This window comes from Paroedura picta, chromosome 7 (assembly GCF_049243985.1).
Source record: "Paroedura picta isolate Pp20150507F chromosome 7, Ppicta_v3.0, whole genome shotgun sequence".
In the NCBI taxonomy this organism is placed as follows: Eukaryota; Metazoa; Chordata; class Lepidosauria; order Squamata; family Gekkonidae; genus Paroedura; species Paroedura picta.
This window is the reverse complement of record NC_135375.1, coordinates 66,476,770-66,500,228: the sequence shown is the minus strand read 5'-3', so window position 1 is coordinate 66,500,228 and position 23,459 is coordinate 66,476,770. Positions and strand designations below refer to the sequence as shown.

The window sequence follows — 23,459 nt, the reverse complement described above, 5'->3', positions numbered from 1 at the left end:
TATGATTCCAGACCTATTTCTTTCTGTGGATGCTAAATCCTCCTGTATCCTATTTACTTCCTATGGAAACATACTATTTAAATCTAGAGTGGCTGTTATTCTCATGTCATCATCCCTGTCAATATTTTTATTGTATTCCTTATATCTTATATACATGTGACATTCCATAGTTCAAGAGCCTAGGTCTGGGTTTAATTTGGAAAAGTTAATCTTTTTAAAATTACTGACTTGGATTGTTTGATCTTAAGCATCTGATTTTAGTTATAAGGGATATAGATTGATACTCAAAAATGTAACCTGCACATTACAGTTGTGCTAGAAAATAGCCATAATTTGATCTAATGAATTCACGAGAGAGCATTTGCATTTTGAAGTGAACATAAAATATGACCATTCTATTAAGTTTTGGCAGACCGCAAGATATTTTTCCTGTATTCAGTCATCCAGACCTTCTGCATATATAACTAGTACCACTACATTTGATACTGCAGTACCCAGAATAGCCAATTTTGAAAGCCTATTAATGCCTACCACAGGATTTTGAAATTTAAGTCATTACAGTGGACAGCCAGGCTGTATATATATTGTACTGAGAACTAGCCAGAAAAGGGGGAGAAATGCTAGCTTGAAAGGAAAAATTGAAGGCCATAGGAAAAGAGGAAGACCCAACATGAGATGGATTGACACAGCCTTCACTTTGCAAGACCTGAGCAAAGTTGTTAAGAAATACAGAAAGTGGGGGCAATACAAAATTGTCATATTTTTTCCCCTTCGGCCCCATGAAATATGAACATATATGTAAACGTTTTTTGTCATATTTAAGGGAAAATTGTTAATATTTAGCTCTGGTTCTACTCGTTCTGTTTCTGATGAAACAGAGAGCACTGAAATTTGTCCATCAGGCTGTTGATGGCATTAAGCTGCATACCTCCAACAGAATAGAGTCTTATTGGGATTCATATATATGTTAAATTGGATGAATACCTAAGAGGCACTGCACGTGTTCAAATGCTAAACAATCATTCAGTGTAACCTTTAGGATTGGCCCCCCTAACATAAACGCAAGCCATTCGATAGTAATCCAACCTGGTCCCCAATTTATGTCACCAATATCTCATGATCAACTAGGGATATGAGTCGCAAGGTGGAACCTGTGGTGCCCTGGAATTATATCTCATCTCCAGGTGAAAGAGATCAGTTCCCCTAGAGAAAATGCCTGCTTTGGAGGATAAACTCCACAGCAATGGTTCTCAACCTTCCCAATGCCATGACCCTTTAATACAGTTCCTCATGTTGTGGTGACCCCCAACCATAAAATTATGCAAGTGTTCTTTCACAGAAATTAAACCGAAACTGAACAGTGGTGTGAAGACCCATTGTTCATGATTGTACATAAATTGTATATAAATTGGCAGGTGCCTTCAGGAGGAGCGGCAACAGTGGCAGCGCCCCCCCCCAGGCCAAGCTGCTCACCCTGCCGTGACCCCTGTGAAAGGGCCGTTTGACCCCCAAAGGGGTCCCGACCTCCAGATTGAGAACCACTGCTCCATAGCATTCTACTCCACTGAGGTCCCTTCCTGCCCCAAATCCCACCAATTCCTGTCTCCAAAGTCTCCAGGTATTTCCCAACCCAGAGCCGGCAATGCTAACTGTAGCACAGGCTTCAACATATCTCATAAATTGAAATTCAGCAGATTTCTCAACAACCTAAATGAAGAACTCAAAAAGCAAGGAGTCTCAGCCTAGGCTATAAACAATTGGCAGAGTCCAACCAACATACAAACAAAAGGATAGAATACAGCCAGAATAAATAATTAAGATCACAAACAGTCATGTAGGAAGAATAAAGTACAGCATTTTAAATTACATAATTTTCATAAAGACAGAAATGTATGGAGAAGATTTAGCCTGATAAATCTTCTAAAAATTCAGATTTAGAACCAAATTTCAGCTATGAATCTATCTCCCATTTGGATTGGATAAGTGCAACTTCTTTGACATCTTTGCCCAAATCTTATTTCACTGGTGTTGTGCCACTGGTCTAAATTGTAACAAATACACTTGGACAGATTCAGCAGAAAGCTTTTGAACACTATTCTACAAAGTGTAAATACAGAAAATCAGATTTTTTTTGTGCGCCCAGAATCCCTATGGTGCTTAACAGAGACTTGATTCTGCACAAAGCAAGCATCAGCATGAAGAATGTATTTATTGTATCTCAAGCACACACTGTAGGTCACTGCTTCTTTCTGTTTACATTCTAGTGGCCCTTGATACTTCTGGATCAGTTTGTTCAGCTGTATCTACAAATAAGATAACGTGCTAAACTTCCTCAAAGGCCATATTTTATATTTCTGAGACCAATCATGCTTTTCTGTACATTTTCAGTCACACGACAAAAGCACTTTAAAACAGGGATTCATGATGTTGGGCATAATATAGTGCCTATGAAAAGCACTCTGTGCCTACGTCCTTAGGAACAGTTTTAACATTCACATAATAGGAAATTATAAAGCATTAAACAGATGTTACAGATCTTTATATTAATATCTATCACCATCTCTGTGGATTGCTAAAGTTGAAGAATATCTTTATGTATGAAATATGCACAGTTACACCAGCATTTTTGCTTCCCAAGGTTTCCAAAACCAGGCATTGCAAAGGTCCTGCTATGTAGTACTTTGTGTTTCTAGATTTTAGTTCTATTTATAGTTGATGAGCTTCTGGAACAAAAGATTTGAAGATGAGAAACTCAAGTTCTGGGCAGACCACTGATTCCCTCAACTTAACTTCTCCCAGGCCTAATTTAAACAGGATGCTGGTGAGCCACAGAGCTTCACCATTCAACCACAAACAGCCCCAGGATTTCATTTAAACAATGCTACAATCTAAGCAAAGTCACTACATGTGCTTAATTAGTCTTATAGCACAATGTGCACAAGAGCAATGCTGGCACAGGAGGAAGATCTTGCTGAAAGCAAGCAAGTAGCAGCTAAGTTCAGAAATGCCAGCTTCAAGGTGGGATCTGGGGATCCTGTAGAAATACAGTTCATCTCTAGACTACAGAGAGCAAATGCAATAGATAAATACGGTTTTTGCTACAAAAACCAAGCTGCATAGCAGTCTTATGAAACAAGGTTATTTGTACCACAAAGTCATACTAGGCAGGTCTTTTGTCTTACCACTGATGCTTAAATCAGGATTTAGGCAGCATTTTGCAGGCTAAAATGCAACTCTGCATCTCTTGGCAAAAGAGGTGATTTTTCATGCCTAAGCCACATTCTCTCACTATCATCAAGCAGCCACTTTTCCTCGTAAGATTTAAAGCTCAGTCCAGAAGATGACCACTCCTCCGTTCACCGCCTCTCTCCATTTCCACAGTCAGCTTTCTCTGGGAGCCTCTTCTTTCAAAATTCTTCTTACCATCCGAAGGGACAACACCTCAGCTTATTTTCTGGCTCATTCGCTGCCCTGGAGTTCTCCCCCTTCTTCTCCTGCCCTGTTGCCAGGCAACCCACCTCCTCTAGAGGGCACTGTCATTATGCTGCTCCCACTAGGCAGGTAAAAGCATCTTCAAGTATTTAAAAGGGTGCCATACAGACAATGGAGCAGAGTTGTTCTCTCTTGCCCTGAAGGGACGGACCAGAACCAATGCAGAAATTAATTAAAAATAAATTCCGTCTCAACATCAGGAAGAAGTTCCTGACAGAGCGGTTTCTCAGTGGAACAGGCTTCCTCGGGAGGTGGTGGGCTCTCCATCTGTGCAAAATTTTAAACAGAGGCTAGATAGCCATCTGACGGAGAGGCTGAAGGCTCAAGGGGGTGCCAGATTAAAGTGGATGAGCAATAGGGTTGTGAGTGTCCTGCATAGTGCAGGGGGTTGGACTAGATGACCCACGAGATCCCTTCCAACTCTTTTATTTTATGATTCTATGCACAGTTTAGAAAGTCAATAAACATTTTTACATTTTGCAAACAAAAAGTCAAGACATCTAATATTAGTTTATCATTTTTATTCATTCAAAAGATTTCTATTCTATTTTTACTAGAACCCACCAGAGGTAGCCAAATTAAATAAATAACACTTTTAAAAAATAACAAAATAAATGGGCAGCCAAGGTTGCCAAGTCCCCCCTGACCACTGATGGGAGATGAGGGGGTTGATTTGCCAAATCCAGGTTGGGAAACTCCTGGAGTTTTAGAGATGGAGCCTGGAGAGGACAGGAACCTTAGTGGGGCACAAAAATCAGCCATTTTCTCTAGGAGAGCTGATCTCTGTACTCTGGAGATAAGCTGTAATTCTGGGGGATCCACAGGCCCCACCTGGAGACTTATACAAAAGAACAAAATCCACTTTGTAAAGACAACACAAAAAGAATTAGTGCAACTTGACGAAAAGTTTTTATCAAATACTTTGAAAGCTCAAACAATACATAAGAATGTCAACATGCTTTAGGAATGCCACTGGAAATTCCAAAATCCAAACGAGGAACCAATAAATCCTGTGTTTCACTCGTGAATGCTGCTTCAGTGGACCCCAACAAAAACTTTGCTGCACGTGTCTACAGGCCTCTAGATAATAGCCACATTCGAATGTATAATTTAATGGCAGAGTGACGACAACTCTTCCAGCTACAAAAGATTGTAAGGAAGGTCCTTTTTATAGTTCTATAGTTTGAAGAGTTGTCACTCTGCCATTAAATTCTGTGCTGAATACTAACACAGAACAAAGTTTAAGTCCATTGGCACCTTTAAGACTAACAAAGTTTTTTTCAGGGTATAAGATTTCATGTGCATACATATTTCTTCAGTTACAATAAAAAGGAAATTACCAGTCCATACATATGGGTAGAGGGTGAGCAATAAATAGCCACGCAGCATAACAAAAATTCAAGGACCAAACAAGATCAACAACATTTATATAGTTACCATTTATTTGGATTTAATTCCAGGAGAAAACACAGTGATGGAAATAAACGTGCAGAATTGGAGACTGATGGGCAGATGTATCCTTAACTGTGGAATGCTGAGACCATAGATACTCAGCTGAAATACTAATACATTTACTGTGCTATTAGCTTTCATAAATCAGAATGTCCTTTATCACAAGCAAGAGAAATCAGTTATTCCTGGCAACACTTGGAGTTCTATTCTGATCACCTCAGGTTAAAAGTCACCTCATAAATTATGCAAATAAAAATTGGGCTTGCAGCAGAGTATATTTTCAAAAAAGACTGTAGCTAGCCATGATGCCAAGAACACCTGGATGACACACACTTGCTACATTCACACTTCACATTTTCTTATGTGGACTTAACATGTTGCATGCTTTTTGACTGGGAAAACAGCTGAATCATAAATGGTGGTATGTAGTATTCAGTTCACTGGAAATAATGATATGTAATAGATCCAAGACAACTAGCACAGAAATGTAGCTGAAAACCATTCAGTTCCCATTACTGTACACCTGACCCAATTTTTGAATGTGTAAGTTTTACATAATACAAGAAAATATCTATTGTTTTTTTCCTTACCACTGAAAAAGTCAAGATTGTTTTCAGGAAGGCTACACAGAGAAACTTGGACATTCAATGTGCATAGAAGAAAGTACGAATCCACAGGCATCTAATTGCTTCTACATTTGAACAGATGGCCTGAGTTGTTGTGGGGGGGGGTGTTTTAATACAAAATGCTTGTGTGAGGCAAAATAGCTGGGCTACTTTTCGGGAAAAGCTGATCAAAACTCACTAAATACACTGTGGTTTTTTTTAGCTCTGCACAGGAGAGTGAATATACTCCGCACAACTGATTTTGCTCTGCATGGTGAACTGCCTCTTCGTTGCTTTAAGCGTCTTTCAAGCGTTTCTGAAAGAGGCTTTTCACTGATTCATTTCTCTCCTGCCTGCCTCACGCATACTAATAGTAATGCAGAGAAGCTCCTTGATTATGCAGATTAGAGACTGCATTAGAGAACAAAGCATGTCACAGAGTTTCTGATAGAGAGTTGGCAAAACTACAGGGGGCAGGGCTATGAATTGTTCCATGCAGAAAACATTGCGTAGTTTTTCAACAGACTATATCCAATGCAGAACAACTATTGTAGTATAATAAAGCGGTCTAAACTTTTAAAAACTGTTTTATGTTGTTCCGTGCGAAATACCTCCTGATTCTGAGTGCAGAAGAGACATTGTGGGGCAAACCCCCAGTATTTATGGAGGAAGAGAGTCTGAAAGGGGAAGGAGAGAAAAGGCTCTAAAGGTAATGTTTTAAAAAACTGCCGTGGGAGAGCCAGACAAAGCTGCTGTCTTTAATTTCTGCTTTCTTTCATTTTGCTTTTCATAACATAGGTTTCTTCAGACTAGTGCAGCAGTAAGCTCCCCCCCAAGGAGCTGGAGACACAGTCAATAACTGGCATGTTTTATTTTTGATTGAATGTCTTGCTTGAGGCATCTTTTCAAGGCTTTGCACCAAAAACAGGGGAAATTGCTATGGATAAACCTCAGACTTTAAAGTAGTAGCACAGTGAGAAACTCTTCTTATAAACACATACAGTAGTACATTGCAGAAACAAAATAGCATAAAACTATTTTCTTCATGGTAAAGGGAGACAGCTACATGCTGATTTTAACATTCAAATATGCACAATACAAAGAAGTTTCTGAGGGTTTTTTTCCACAGGAATGCACCTGTGACAATCCAAAAGCCACTACATTTTAAAGTGAAACACATTTTATCCTTCAATTACTTATTGTTCATACAAGTAAAATAATAAAATCAATTACAAAACACTTACTGTTGTTTAGATTTAGTTGCCTCATGCTATTAAGTTGAACTCCTTGGAATTTTTAGAAGCTTCATGCTTTTACAGCTATTTTAAGTCAGTGCAATAATACCCCCTTCCCCCATTTATGGAGAGTGGAAATCATAATGGCTTACATGTTTTCATGGATAGGGTTAGATGTCATCATCTGGTTTAGGCAGATAATGGAAATCAAGGCACCAGGTTGTTATACTCCCAAGATATTCAGTGATAAATCTTGGCTTTTCTTTTATGCTTTCAGTTCCTATTTATTTGCCAGATACCCCTACAAAAGTAGGACAATCTGGTCACCTTAGTTTAGGGCCTGCCCTTTCATATCTACTTCTTTCCTCAGAAATCAGTAGCAGAATATAAAACTTTATATTCCCAACCTAAGTAGGGTTGCCAACCACCAGGTGGCATCTTGAGATCCTGGGATCACAACTGAACTACAGGCAGCAGATCACCTGGAGATAGGATTAGCAGTCCCCAGTTGGGTCTTGAGGACCCCTTGAGTGATGAAGGGATTTCACATTTACTTCCTGGTTTTCCCTTCCTGCCCCCAGTAAATTCATTTGGTTTCCATGGACCCAGGAACCCTACCAGTTGATCCCATGGACCTGGGACCTGGAGAGTGGACTTTATGACACTATACTGCTTTGAAATCCCTCTCCTCCTCAAAACTCAACCCTTCTCAGGCTCCCTGCTAGGTATTTCCTATGTATTTCCCAAGCCATAGTTGGCAACTCTAAAATATAAGGGATACTACAAGGCAAGAAACCCACATTTGGTGTCAAATTGGCCTTGCACAGGGCCTTTTCGTTCTGCTGGGACACTCTGCACCAGAAACAATATTCAGAATTGTGGCCTCCCTGCTCATAACACCAGCCAAATTTTCACCAGGTCATTGGATCAATATCTATATCACCACTCCCCACTAGAGAATTAAAGTGGATCAATTGGGATATATTATTGTATGCTTTAATGCTATAATGATATATATATATGTGTGTGTGTGTGTGTGTATGTGTATGTGTGTATATGTGTGTGTATATATATATATATATATACACACACACATACATATATACACACATACGTACACACACACACACACGTATGTATGTATGTATGTATGTATGGATGGATGGATGGATGGATGGATGGATGGATGGATGGATGGATGGATGGATGGATATGCTGTTACCCTCCCTGAAGGAATGGTGGGTAATAATTTATTGTTGTTGTTGTTGTTAATAATATTGTGTGCAAGCCTGAAACAAGGATACATTAGTATGACTAGCAGCCAAAAATTGGTAATTCTAGATTTGGAACTACAATTGCCAGGACTCAGCAGACCTTTATTCCAATCAGCCCCTAGGAAGTGTGGTACTTATTTTGATGTCCCTCTGCTGAGACCTATTAAGTCTTCAGCATTAGGAATCCAGTATCATGTACAGAAATTGATGGCTATAATACTTGGGATATTGATTCATTCACTTTCTTTTTTTTCCCCAGAGGTGCCTACCAAAGCCAAGCCTAAACAATGAACTATATCAAGACATTGCTTTTTAGGCTGCCTGGCGAAAACTCCATGCTTAGCACCTTCCCTATTTTAAGTTCAGCACAAGTGCTAAAAATCTGATATCTTTTTACTCATTCACTTCCAAAGAATGGATCCTGCTATATATATTAAATATAGTATGGCATAATCCTAAAATTTCCTTAAACAAGAAGCGCACCTAAAAAAAAGTTTTCAGACACAGACACCCTTTCTAAATCTTAATGTAGATATACCCATATTCAGTCTAGCACAAATATCATTTAAAACCACCAAGGTCACATGTTCCTATCAAACATGCCACATGCTATTGATGCTACTAAAATGGTAAGTTCTCTTGCCTTGATCACTCAAGAATAACAGTTAGGTCCCAGAGCGGCCCCAAGCAGAGAACCAGACTACATGCGACGACAGTCATGGGTCTATTCCATGCCCACCAATATTACTTTAAAAGCATTTTCTTTATAAAAATGCCACATTGGAATGGGCACATGGGTGGAATTCAGGAGCCATTGATCTCCCCCATGCACACAGACCTTTTCTGATGCAGAAACTGACTGTTTTGGCCCTTGAAAAGCCAGAGGAGACAAAAACTGTTATTGTATTTAACATCCTAAGGTAAAAGTAAAGGTATCCCCTGTGCAAGCACCGAGTCATGTCTGACCCTTGGGGTGACGCCCTCTAGCGTTTTCATGGCAGACTCAATACGGGGTGGTTTGCCAGTGCCTTCCCCAGTCATTACCGTTTACCCCCCAGCAGCAAGCTGGGTACTCATTTTACCGACCTCGGAAGGATGGAAGGCTGAGTCAACCTTGAGCCGGCTGCTGGGATTGAACCCCCAGCCCCATGGGCAAAGCTTTCAGACAGCTGCCTTACCACTCTGCGCCACAAGAGGCTCATTTCATCAACATCCTATAGAGGGTTTTTTCCCCTTTTTCTTTCATTAGCAGAATACCCTCGAGACACTGGGGAAAATGGACATCTGTTTGTTTTTTCTTACCTGGAGAGGCCGGGGGATACACCAGGTATTTAAAGATTGTGCACACAACCCCAAAACATCTTGACCAATTTTTTTTCTAACCCCTCTTAGCCATTCTAGCTGTAACAATTAGCCCTTTGGGCATGGTGAGAGGAAAAATGGGTGAAATGTCAACAACAGTTGTAAAGCTAAAATGTTAAGGCAAACACTGTTCATACAAGGTTAACTAGTTTCACAAGTCTTCATTTCAATTTATGTTTAGGAATTAGCTTGTGTGGTGACAATGACAAATATCTAGAAATATCTCTGCAGCGGCAACAGTGGGACCGTTTTCTAGGTTCAAACAATGTTCCAGCAATAGCTGCCACCCCAAGGGGCTGGTAGAGAAGAGAATAGGGCAGCAAATGGTGGGCATAGTCAGAGCCAGCTAACTGTGGTTTTGTCCCTATATTTGCCCCTTACAGCACAATGAACACTCAAACACAGTAATTGGTTTCTTAACAGGGAAAATCTAAATGAACTTCAGAAGAAACTCTTACCTTGGTTTAAAAGACTTGTTTTCTGTCTTTCTCCTAAGGGAAAATGGTATTGTCTCCAAATCTCCTTCCAACCACCTCTGTCCAATGCACCAATCACTAGGTCATACCACCCAATTAGGCTTCTCTTTCAATTCTGTACGTAATTTCATCATAATAGTTGTAACCTGTGTTAACTGGAAAACTGCAGACTGCAATCCTATGCATGTTTGGAAATAAAACCTACTGGACTTCATTCACTTCCAAATAAATAAGAACATGACTGCCCTGAAAAGTCAGGCCAGGGGAGGAGAAACCCTTTCTGGCTATGCAATCCTACTCCAATCTAAACCAGTTAACTTTAGTGGATAGACTTGAGCAACTCTTCATCAGAATGAATTGTAAGGATCCTATACCTCATTATAACAAGAAGAAGAGTTGGTTCTTATATGCCGCTTTTCTCTACCTGAAGGAGTCTCAAAGCAGCATAAAATACCCATAGCAGACACCCTGTGAGGCAGGTGAGGCTGAGTGAGCCCTGATATTACTGCTTGGTCAGAACAGCTTGATCAATGCTATGGCAAGCCCAAGGTCACCCAGCTGGCTGCATGTGGGGAGTGCAGAATCAAACCCAGCTAGCCAGATTAGAAGTCCGCACTTCTAACCACTACACCAAGCTGTCTCTTGTACCAACCAAGAAAAAAATCTTTCCTTAAAAAAACTTATTATGTAATTGTGTGCATACTTTCCCCTGGTTTTATATTTCAGATTTCAATGTGTGCATGAGAGAAATTTACTGTATTTTACAATGTCTTTTATGCTGCATGCCACAGATATACACCAACCAACATAACAGAGCATAGTATGTAAGCTTTCAAGCTCTTCAAAATGCTTCAACAGTATGGAAATTTTAAAAAGCTAAAGCTGGTTGGGGTGGAGAGTACCTCAGATAATCTAACAGGGGAGGAATAGAAATTTTTCATACAATCCTGTTGATTCAGAAGAAGTCCCATTGAGCTCACTAATAAGTGTGTTTAGGATTGCAGGCTTTACCAACTACATTTGGAGGGAAACTAATCATGTAATGTGAGACACATGCACACACATCCTTGATTACAGCAGATAAAGCAAAAAAAAAAAATCCCCCCTTACATTTTCAGAATAGTATCCTTGTTTTAAAGGGTAAAAAAGTAAACATCATACTTACATGGATCCCTTGTTCTGTTTTTAATTTAAAACACCAGCTTGTATCAGATTATAGTTGAAGTCAGTGTCTCTTATCTTCAGCTATTTCTTCAGTTAAGTTCCTTTGCTCTCTTTTCCCCCCTCCTCAGTCCAAATCTAACAGCCAGGAAATAAAACAGCTCCACAGATCAACAAAAAGTCTCCTTTTTTTTCTTTAACAGGCTAGAATTAAACGATAGATAATACCAAAATCCCAGAATCAACCTTGCCTAGAACCACACCCACTGACTCAGTTACCCTCTGATACATTGGAAGCAGGGCATTAGGTTCTGTTGTACTGATCTCTGATTGGTCAATACCTTCCATAAGACTTCATTGACCAAGCCTGCTAATGATTCCTTATTTTAATATGTCTCACCGTCTTTCTGTATTTTTCCATGCAGTGTCCATGGACTTTGTACCTTTAAAAAGAATGGAGGAAAAAGTTCTCTATCTGTGACGGTAGGGAGGAACTAGGCTGAGGTCTGGAGAGACAAGGCTAAGAGTGTTGAAAGAGGGAGCTTACACCCTACAAGCCCTAGACTAGTAGTAGGCAGGGGTAGTCAACCTGTGGTCCTCCAAATGTCCATGGACTAAAATTCCCATGAGCCCCTGCCAGCAAACGCTGGCAGGGGCTCATGGGAATTGTAGTCCATGGACACTTGGAGGACCGCAGGTTGACTACCCCTGCATTAAGGCTGTTACTTTATCTTTACTGTAAAAGAGACAAACAGTGGAGCTTGTGAGGCATTACCCCTTTAGTCCTCATGAGCAAGCCACAGTAACAAGTTCATAAAATGCTTTCCTCCACTTTTAAGACAAAGTAACCTATGCTGGCATTAGAGGTTAGGAGGAGGATTAACTCTGGTGTTTTTTCCAGCTCATAATCTACCTCCCCAATTTTTTAATCACTGAGGGGGAACTATGGACATACACTTTCTATGCATGATGTGTCACTTGGGGAGGACTGAAGAAGAACAAAAGTCTGCAGTATTAACTGTATCATTCTTTCAGATTCACAGATTGTTCAAACTATTTGGGATTTAGAAAAAATGGAGGAAATAAACATTGTACAGAGTCCAGTCTGAACCTAAATTAGTTTTTCTTCTAGAGATTTCTACTGAAGGCAATTACTCCTTATGTCCCTATATACTAGGAAAATCCATATTCTTGAAAACATTACTATTTCAGGCTTTTTCTTTCCCTCTCCCATCCTTGTTTTTTACCTGTATATTAAATTACCCCACTGTCATTGGTAATACAAATGCAAATGATTTAGTTATGTGCCATCAAGTTAGAGTGAATTATTTTTATCTGAAGGATTTTCTAACAAATTGAGCAACTGTTCCCATACTTAAACAACCCTGTTTATTTACAAAGCTTCTCTGTGAAAAAGTAACAAGATTTTGGTCTATTTATTTAGACATGTATATGCCACTGCCCCAGAGAACCTGTTCAAGGTAGTATATACACTTTGGGTAGACCTTTGTAGAACTGATGCTTGTGAAGGCATATGAGAATATGGTGAAAGCAGTGAAATGAGACTTCTGTGCTGCGGAAATCATGTCCAGAATCTCTCGCCCGGCACAATTAATTAGAGTAATTAGAAAGGGCATCAAACAATAAGGGAATTGGATTTGGGCTGTGTGGGATTATCAAGCTATTTTGTGGACAATGTTCTGTTTCTCTGACATGACCTACCCACCACAATTGATACAGCTAGTGAACTGGAAGCTCCATGGTCATCGCGGGGGTCAATGGTTGATGGCTTCAGACGGCTCTCGTTAACCAAAGTGGATAAGTTGCTAGGTTCAGTGAGGGCAACCACTTCCCCTTGGACCCCTGTCCTTCCTGATTGCTCAAATCAGGCGACCAGTGGATAGGAGGCCCTTTGAGGGAGACTATCAACCTCTCCTTAATATCTGGAGATATTAAGCCCAAAGGGCTTAAGAAGGCAGTGGTGTGCCCTTTACTGAAAAAACCATCACTGGACCAGCGAGACCCCACCAGCTACTGCCCAGTCTAGCATCTTGTGTTTCTGGGTAAGGTGGTGGAGCGGGCCACCGTGGACCAGCTCCTAGCATTTTTGGAGGAAACTTTGGCCCTTGACCCATACCAGTCTGGCTTCCATCCTGGCCATGAGTTAGAGACTACACTGGTCACCCTGATGGATGATATCCGGCACCAGCTGGATCGAGGCAGTTCGGTGATTCTCGTGCTTTTAGGCTTGTCAGCCACATTTGATGTGGTCAACCATGAGTTATTGGCCTACTGCATCACCAGTACCAGGACCAGGACCAGGGGGTCTGCGCTGCAATGGCTGGTCTCCTTTCTCTGGAACTGGACGCAGAGGGTTGTTGTGAGGGATGAGTTGTCAAATCCTCACAGGCTCCCATGTGGGGTACCACAGGGGGCGATGCCCACCCCCATTTTTTTAAACATCTATAAGTGCCCTCTAGCCAAGCTGGTCCGGGGCTATGGGCTGAGCTGTCACCAATATGTGGATGACACCCAGCTCTACTTCCTAATGGGTGGCCAGCTGGACTCCCCCCAGATATATTTGCCAACTGTTTGGAAACAGTGGGTGGATGGCTCAGGCAGAGCTGTCTGAAACTCAACCCCTCCATGATGGAGGTCCTGTGGCTAGGTAGAAGAGGGCAGGAGCAGGAAGTGCACCTCCCATGGCAATTAATACCTTCACCGGTTTCCAGGAATTTGGGAGTGACCTTTGATGCTTCCCTTTCCATGGAGGCTCAGGTCACAAAAGTAGCTGGAACAGCATTTTTCCACCTTTGCCAAGCCAGGCTACTAGCACCCTACCTGTCCTCGGATCACTTGGCCACAGCGATCCATGTAACAGTCTCTACCATTCTAGACTTATATAACTCGCTCTACACAGGCCTGCCCTTGTCTTTGATTTGGAAATTACAGCTGGTACAGAATGTGGCTGCTAGGGTCCTCATTAAGACCGTTTATGCACTGGGAACTTCACTACCACAGCTCCCATGCAGGAGCACAAATAGGGGGCAGTTGAGGGGCACCAGGCCAAATGCTCCCCCATGTGGGTGCAGGAAGAGGTGGGGCAACCTGCCACAACTAAAACTCCAGCCTGCAGCCCAGCATGAAACCTCCAGTGCATAAATGGTCTAAGACACCATAGAGAGCCCATATTCAGCCGATGCTTTGGCATCGGCACTGGTTACCAGTTTGTTTCTGGGGCAAGCTCAAAGTATTGGCATTGACCCTTAAGGCTATATGTGGTCTGGGTCCCACTTACCTGCAGGACCACTTGCTTGTTTCTGCCCCCTGCAGGGCCCTTCGCTCTGCAGGTATGAATCTACTGGCTGTCCCAGGCCATCAGAACATTCACCTGGCCTTGACCTGGGCCAGGGCCTTTTATCCCCTCCTGCTTTAATGGTCTCAGCTATGAGCTAGGAAACTGGCTATTTCCATTGGCCCCCCTCCCCCCTCCCAAGCATGAGTTTTTATGTGGTTTCTGCAGCTGGGAGGGGGCAAAGCCTGCATATGTACTCCTACCTTAAATTGCCCCCTCCTCAAGTCTGCCTGTTAATGCAGGTGGTGATATCACTTCCAGTGACATTTCTGGGGTGCCTTGAAACCTGAAAAAAATATTTCATGGGCTCTTCCATGGTCAAAAGTACCAGTACAATGATGTCAAACTATGAAACCAACATTTCCACAATGGTATATGAATGCAGAGCAATATAGGTCTGTGACTGAAAGCTGTTAATATCCTTTTAATTCTACTACCAATGGCTACTTCCCAAACCATGATGTTATTGTGAATTTGCTTTTCTTCCATTATACTGTCTCTACCCAGAGAACACCACACAGGTTGGTCTTAGATACTTCAAATTTACTATCAAGTATTTGGACGTGTTCACTTGGCCCTGTCTACCACCTGTGCTCAGATGAATGAACAGCTTTAACAACACCCTCAGCCAACATAGCACAATGGCTTCCCCTCATAGTTCTAAACTGTTCTGTCACTGAATAGAATGAATTGTTTAGGTTCCCTTTTATGCTTCAGTACTCTGGAAAGCCTTGGCTCATATTAACATTCTGCATTGTGTCCAGCCGAGCCATAATGAATGTTCACAGCAGGTTACAATCAGGGACCTGTGTTTAATTGAGCCTCTGTGAACATAATCTCAGTAAGTTACTGAGTGTGAATTAGTGACTCAATAAGAAAACCAGTACGGTATAGGGCAAGAGTGCTGGGCTTAGACCAGCATGACCCAGTTAAATCCTTGCTTATCCAATGGAACTCATTAGGTGACCTTGGGCCATTCAATTGAACTTGTTTGACATGCAGTACAAAGCCACGGTTTGGTATTACAAGAACAAGCTCATACACTCCCCCCCGGTTTCCTCCCCCTCACATCCTCAGATTCAATTAGTTGCTTCCTACTTATTGCAAGCCACAAACCAATAAAAAACTATGGTTTGTCCTTTGCTATACCAGAATTTAGGGGCTTTTAGGTACACTATGAATACTTCTTACCTTAACCCATGGCTTGGCATTACATGTGAACTGACCCGCTTTCAAGACTAACCTACCTACCTCATGGAGGAGACACAGTAAGCAGATAAAATGGGTGAGAAATACTCTGAGTGTCTAAAGGGGAAAGGATTATTTAATATAAAATACATCCTAATTTTCAAGAGATGGAAATCTAAAGAATAGCATTATGACTGCCTGAAGCATGCGGGAAACAACTCAAGATATTTAACGTTCTCTGTAGAATGGGATCTGAAGATGTGCACCCGGAATTAAACTTTGTTGGTGTTAAAAGTGCCCTTCTCCGTGTTACTGCTTCTGAACAATACTTTTTCTGTCATACTATACAAGTTTCAAGATTGTAGCAAAGAGAGAGGAAACAACATGATGATTTAAGGTATATTAGAAGACTTCATATGTGGTTGGAAGCAGCAAAGATTAGCTCTGTAGGGGGGGAATGGGACCACTGTGAAGGTTACATTGAGTAGAAGTTCATATAACAGACGCAGAAGCCACAGACAGTCCTGGAATTAATAGCATGCTTTTTCACATTACCTGCCTTATGATTCTGAGAAACATTCTACTTCATCAGAGTGGGACAAAAAGTAAAACCCTCTAAAATACACTCCAGGTTTGAAAAGTCAATTGGGTACACCCAACAGCCCGATCACAGATTCCAAAACAGATGCTTTCACTTTGTTTTACAAATTCTGACAAGAAACGGCAAAGAATGAAAGGGGGTGGAAGTCTCTAGTCCCTGATGATGCCACACTGTTTACAACTTTATATTTTTAGAATGCAGCGAAAGCCTGCTACTTCCAGCAGTTCTGTCAAGAAGAAGTTTTATGCTCCAGCCCCAAACAATGCTTCTTTTCCATTTCCAAGATCGAAGGCAAAGTCTCTCTCTCTTTCTCTCTAACACTTAAAATTGTTCCAAAGCAGGATGGCTACCAGCCTAGCTAGGATAATAATTTGTACCTTCCTGCAACCACACATAATACAGCCTTTATTCAGTAAATAGCAAAGCCGTTTCACACCAAGCCAAAAGGTCAGCTTTTGCTGTATTAATAGCTGCTCTGGGAGGGTCAGTGTTGTGCTATCCTACATTTTTTCCAGGGCCTGGAGATGCAATTTCCTACAATCTGCAGGCAATTTCCCACCAATTTTCTCGGGGAGCTAATAGGCTGTGACAGGAGATGGAGCTCGCAAGCAGCAGGCGGCTTCAGAAAAGACAAATTGCATCTCTGCCACCTAACTGGGCAATCTAGATCGACAGAGTTTATAGCTTTGTAGTGTTATTGGGCCCCATGCTAACACCAAATCATTCAAGCTGCTATCTGAATTTCATATTCTTCTTCCATCTGAATTTGCTATCACCACATATCACCCACAGTGGCAAATAGATTGTATACGATTAGTGGTTTAACTGACTTTCAAAATAGCTTCCTAGACATTGTTCAGATTCAAAACAGGCAAATGCAAAGAACTGTGTACAGGTAGCACAGAAATGGTTTCCTTTGCTATTCTTTTCAGGGATGGCCACAAATAATCAGTGTAAGTGGGAGGAATTTGCAACCATAGAAAAAAAATAGGGGGTGGGAATTAACATAAAACCATTAAACTTTGAAAGACTCATGTGTGCTCATGTAGACATGCACACTGGACTTTTAAGCAAGACCATTCACTGAGCAAGATAGCAGAAGCACTAAATGCAGTCATTCCTGAGAATCTTCACTATCAGGATTTTTATTTTCAATTCAGAATGTGGATTGCCTGGCTATTTTGTACCCACGAGGCTAGCTATCAGTGTACAAAGTACTGTGGAGAAACCATGTCACTGTCCTCAAATATTTTCCTTTCCATTTCCATTTCCTTTCCATTTCAAGCTCCTTTGATCCAGTGATCTTGAACAGCAGAATAAGGCATCTTTATTTTTAAGGAAAATAGGGTGGAAAGATCCTTGGCCACTGCCAGCATCATCCTTGGATCTCTGTTCAACAACAGATAGAGGACTTTATTGTCTTTTAGTATAGTAGGGGGTAATTTACTTAAAATAGGGGTAAACCATAATTCATGATAAATATTGCAATAAGGGCATTCCAATAGCACATCAGTCAGGGAGTCAACCTTTTCCAAATCATACTGATAAAACCTATCCAGATAAGGTAATTTACAATATCTCCCATGTAGGGCTACTGAAGGGGCAGTGTTCAAACATGTGAACATGAATGCTCTACCGAGGAACTGTTAGGTATTTGGTATGGGCTGGGATGGTTGGAAATGGAAGGTTGCCAAAAAGCTGAGTGAAGTATATTCCCCGAGCTCATATAACTGACCTGAACTAATCTAAATTCTGTATTCTTGATAATGAGCAAGGATTTGTTTTTCCCAATTCTCAATGTAGTGTCCATTACTGAGCCAAGACAGGGTAGTTTCTTGTCTATTTCTTGCATTAGTGGAAATAGAATTGATCTTAATTAAGCTGATAGAGCAGTCCATCCTTTGTTGAAAAAAAAGATCATTAACCTTTGTTTAAATGCATGCAGCCATGCTTTGGCTTCAATGGAGCCATGCCCCAGTTCTAGTCTTAAAGCCACCCCAGCTGTACATCTTGGAGTTACCATAATATGTTGCAAGATATGGCAGAGAGGCTGATCTAGGTTCTCATTGACTCAAAGGAGGCTCCATAAAGGAGTTTATTTATTTATTAGATTTATTACCAGCCACTCCTGGAACTGGCTCATGGTTCATATAAAACCCTATATTAGTCCATATAAAACCCTATAAACCCCATTAAAACCCTCTGGACATAAAACCATACAATAAGACAGTACCACAAAAGACCAAGAAAACATGGCAGTACTCAACATCCTAACCCCCTCCCCCCACTATCATCTAACAGCGGGGTAGGAAGCGGAGCATAGATGATAAAATGCTGTATCACTTACACCTCTTAGCACTGGGGGAACCAGCAGATCTTCTGGCCACACTGGCCTCAACCATAAACCTGGTGGAAGAGCTCAATTTTGCAGGCCATGTGGAACCCTGAAAGCTCCTGCAGGGCCCACAGATCCTCTGGGAGCTCATTCCATCAGGTGCGGGCCAGGATCGAAAAGGCCCTGGCCCTGGTTGAAGCCAGGCATGCTTCCTTGGGGCCGGGGATGACCGACAAGCTGGTACCCGCTGAGTGTAAAGCTCTGCGGGGGGCACAGGGTGAAAGTAGGGTTGGGTGCTTTGGCCACCAAAGCAGCCAGTTCCGCGGTGTGGGGCGGAGGGACATAAATATAATTCTGAACTGCACCCTAGATTGCACATAGAAAAATATACACAATGGAGTAAGACACAGACATGGGAGATTCCCCTCACCAAAACTGACAAGAGCAGCCATTGCAGAAAAATCTGAAATCAATAGTGGAGTCTTAATCAGCCCCACCAAATAATAAAGAAAAGCCTGCAGCTTTAAGAAATGAATGCTCACGGAAATTTCATGAGACTGCATTCGGAGATATTGGTGGCCATTTTAGGGGATGCTAGGCAACCACGGGATGACTGATCCTTCCCCGTCTTTGACAGCCAAAGTTTGGTATGGGGGGAGAGCAGGGAAACAGTGGAAGTCAAAACAGCTTGAGAAAGGCTCCCTGCCATGGCTCCTAACAGAGCACTGGCCTGGGCCAGCCCCGGCAGCCATCATCAACATGCCAGGTTGACTTGCTACATTTGCATTGATACAGCTTGCTTCTGGCCAGTGCAGCTCACCTGGTAGACTCCCCTACCATGCAACTGGGGATTACTGAACAGAAGGAATTTGGAAGGGGAAGATAAGGAGAAGTTGAAGGGTGCAACAGTAAAAGGTAGGTGGGTGAGAGAGAAAAAGGGAGTATTTGGCAGGAAGGAAGCTGTGAGGGACTGTTAATATTTGTGGGCTGATGAGATAAAGAAACTGAGAAATGGGAGAAAGCATAGGGCTTGCCAGAGTGATAGTATGAACGGTAGGGTTGTTAGGTCTACTAGTCTCAGCAGGGATTCCCCACTTTCCAGATGCATCTCCCTCCCCCCCCTCCCAAATTTCTCTCTGAACTTACCCAACCTGGAAGAATGTTGCTTTAAATTTGACATGCTGACATCATCTAGAAGTGACACTGGCAAGCCTGGGTCTGTCTGTGTGGGTGTCACTCTGGTTTCAAGGCAAAACTCTGTTTTGAAGCACTCTGGTTTGAAGGAAATCCAACCATAAAGTTTTGCTGAAAAACTAGAGCATCACTACCCAACATCACTTCTAGGTAATGTCAGCACACCAGAAAATTCCCAGAAAGTTTCCCCCAATCCCCCACGGGCAATGCAGATGGATCTGGCAACCCGAGTGAGAGGGGACAGAGGGGAAATGAGGAGCCCTCTAAGCCATTTTTCCTTGATCAAGTTCATTTTAGTGAAGGTCCCATCAGCAAAACTTGTTGTTGTTGTTAGGTGCGAAGTCGTGTCCGACCCATCGCGACCCCATGGACAATGATCCTCCAGGCCTTCCTGTCCTCTACCATTCCCCGGAGTCCATTTAAGTTTGCACCTACTGCTTCAGTGACTCCATCCAGCCACCTCATTCTCTGTCGTCCCCTTCTTCTTTTGCCCTCGATCGCTCCCAGCATTAGGCTCTTCTCCAGGGAGTCCTTCCTTCTCATGAGGTGGCCAAAGTATTTGAGTTTCATCTTCAGGATCTGGCCTTCTAAAGAGCAGTCAGGGTTGATCTCCTCTAGGACTGACCGGTTTGTTCGCCTTGCAGTCCAAGGGACTCGCAAGAGTCTTCTCCAGCACCAGAGTTCAAAAGCCTCAATTCTCTGACGCTCGGCCTTCCTTATGGTCCAACTTTCGCAGCCATACATTGCAATCGGCAAAACTACAATAGAGTTTTATGTATGCTCCTCCGTGTCCGTGGAGCTTCTGTCTCAAAGTCTCTCTGTATTTTTTAATGAAAAAAGCAATTCTATCCATGCATGAGCCACATACCAGCCAGCATGAGTAGAGAAGTCCTTTCAGTTGGGGGTGGTATATACTTGAATAATGAAGCTGCCTTATACTAAATCAGTCCATTGACCTATAGAAGTTAGTATCCTCTACTCTGACTGGCAGTGACTCTCCAGGTTTTCAGGGGGAGATGCTGGGAACTAAATCTGGCACCTTTTGCATATGAAGCAGACATGCTATCTCTGAGCTATGGTCTCTGCAATTTTGTGGAGACGAGTGGGGCATGCATGGAAATTTCTGAATCACCACAAACCAATAATACCACTTCTAAATACACACACACACAGTGAATTGGCAGCTACCAACTTATTTTGAATAGAAGTAAATGACATTAGAGAGGAATATGCATTTGAAATAGACAAATAAAATCTAAATGTCTATTTTCTTTGATAATACATGCAGTATATTTGCAAATACCAATATGACATTAAGGTTACTGTCATATTAAGCCAAAATACATGGCTGATTTATCAGGAGCTAGTAACTGAATGACAGGATTAATACAGAATTTATAAATATTAAATTGAAGCATTAATTTAAAACCCAGCTGTGCAATAAATACTTTGGCCACACTGTCAATTGATGATTTGGATAATTCAGAAAAAATTAAGGGGAGGCTTGGAAGTTGTCCAAAATATCTTGATGCAGTTAACGACAAAATAAGAGTTATTAGCTTATCATAATTGCAGCCAATTTTTAAAGTAATGGAGTAATCCACTGTGGATTGCTGCAAGGAAGTGGAACAAAGCGTGTGAAATGAACAGATGGATTTGATTTTAAACAAATTAGGCCCACTCCCTGGGATGTAACAAGTGATTTTGTAGTTTTCCATGTTATGGGTTAACTTCCCACTGCGACCTTCTCAGACTGCTTGCTATTTTTTTTCCTTGTCATTAAGCACAAACCAGAAGAAGCACATGGGCTTATTACTTTTCATTGCAAATCTCCAGTCTCCATAGGCGTAAAGGTTGCTTCATACAAGATACAATTTACATGCAGAAAAATCAACATGCATGTATATTTACCAAAGCTACATACAATGTTCATACAATTTCCGACATGGACTTCCATCTTTCTTCTTTTCTCCAGGAGCCCCAAAACCATGATATATGGTCAGACAAGCAGAAAATCCTGCACTTAAGATGTGAAACAATTTGTTGCCTTCATCTATTATTCATTCTTGGCAAAAACACAGAGGAAAAAAGATGAAGACAGCTCCTAGCAAGGACAATGTGCAACCCCCATATGTTTATGGAAATATGCACAGCTTCTGGTGATAGAGAACCACATCCATAATCTAGGGCTGCACATGTGGCATCTGCTGCTAGTTAGGAAATCATGTGTATACAACACTCAGAGGGTCTAAATATATTACAGGAATGTGGAGGATGCATGCGGCATGCAGTTTCTGTGGAGCTGTCAGATGACAATGCCTCCAATCTGAACAGAGGTAGATGCCCTTTTAAAAAGTGCATGTAGGAACTGCTCATTGAAGCATGCATGCATCTCTCCAGAATGGCTCTTACATCAGGGCTAGATGCAGCAGCAGAGGCATACTTCTGGGAGGATCTTGTTGACAACTTGGCCTTTCATAATGTTACATGTAGTGTTTCTCCTACAAGTCAAAACAGAAAAAATTACGAGATTTAAACTGAAAATTATAGAGGAAGATCAGCCTCCTGGAGTCAGCTATTACTGGTTGCTGTAAATCTACTTCTGGAGGGTCAGATAGCATGCACACAATCCCAGAACTTGATAGACAGAACAGCACAAATAGTTCACCCCCACAGTGTAGGTTACAAAAGATTGATGGCCCTATCACAGATTACACTAAGCCTCGTAACTGTGTGTGTGTGTGGGGGGGGGGTTCAATTTATTTTAGTACAGTGCATAAACACACATGGTGCTAGTACTGAAGTATAAGAATGTCAAGATTTCTGTGGTCGCTCAAAAACTCCACAACAAAAATTCCATTTCTGCAACCGAATGCTGTGTTTTATTTGCCTAAAAAGTAGTAGTAGTAATAGTGGTGAGGGGAAGGATCACTTACCAGCAGCTATACAATTTCTTGATTTTTTAAAGAAAGAATACAGTTTGAGTGGAAACACATTTCTCTCTTTAGTTTACTCAAACAGAATCAGAACCATCACACATGACAATCGTAGCCATTGATTCTTGTTCTGAGAACAGCCTCCACAAAAAGCAAATACAACTAATGTACCATCTAGTAGGGGGTTCTTGGGGGAGGGAGAAAGAGACGTTATCCTAACATTTAAATTCAAAAAATTTTCATGGGGGAGTCTTCTAAGGTACGATACTTTCCAGGGCTTGTTAACACTAAAAAAAAAAACATCATGCCAGAAAGTCATGCCTCAGAAGCAGTAAAACCAGGGGTAGTCAAACAGAGGCCCTCCAGATGTCCATGGACTACAGTTACCATGAAATTCTCATGGGAATTGTAGTCCATGGACATCTGGAAGGCTGCAGTTTGACTACCCCTGAGTTAAACAAATGTATACCAGTTTCTCATAACCACACTTGCTCTGCCACTTATTGTCATACAGATGCACATCTGAAGTGTGCCCACAGGTATACAGATAGACAACGGTACTAATTTTCAAGGCTATTGAACTAGGCCATCACAAATAGTTAACGTTTTACATTCCAAATGTAGAGTTATATATATTAGGGCTATTACCATTCTATACTGCTATAAAATGGATTCAGTAGAATGAGCATGTAAATTGAAAAGAAAACTAATGTCTCTTCAGACACTCGAAGCAAGAAGGGATTTTGTGCCTAAATGGAAAACTTTGCCTGTAGTTAAGCCAATGAATCTCTTA

The 23,459-nt window shown here is 41.6% G+C and overlaps 1 long non-coding RNA gene across 2 annotated transcripts in view; it reads right to left on the bottom strand.

The window, feature by feature from the left end:
• Positions 1–11,608, bottom strand: part of LOC143841818 (uncharacterized) — an 88,733-nt gene extending 77,125 nt beyond the window's left edge. The window contains exons 1-3 of one of the 2 annotated variants that reach the window (XR_013232864.1): positions 11,458–11,608; positions 11,062–11,195; positions 9,910–10,011 (exon numbers count right to left, since the gene is read on the bottom strand). This is a non-coding gene — a long non-coding RNA (uncharacterized LOC143841818). Of the gene's footprint in view, positions 1–9,909; positions 10,012–11,061; positions 11,196–11,457 lie in introns of those variants that run through there. The other variant, XR_013232863.1, reaches the window with a different exon arrangement.
• Between the last annotated feature and the right edge of the window lie 11,851 nt (positions 11,609–23,459).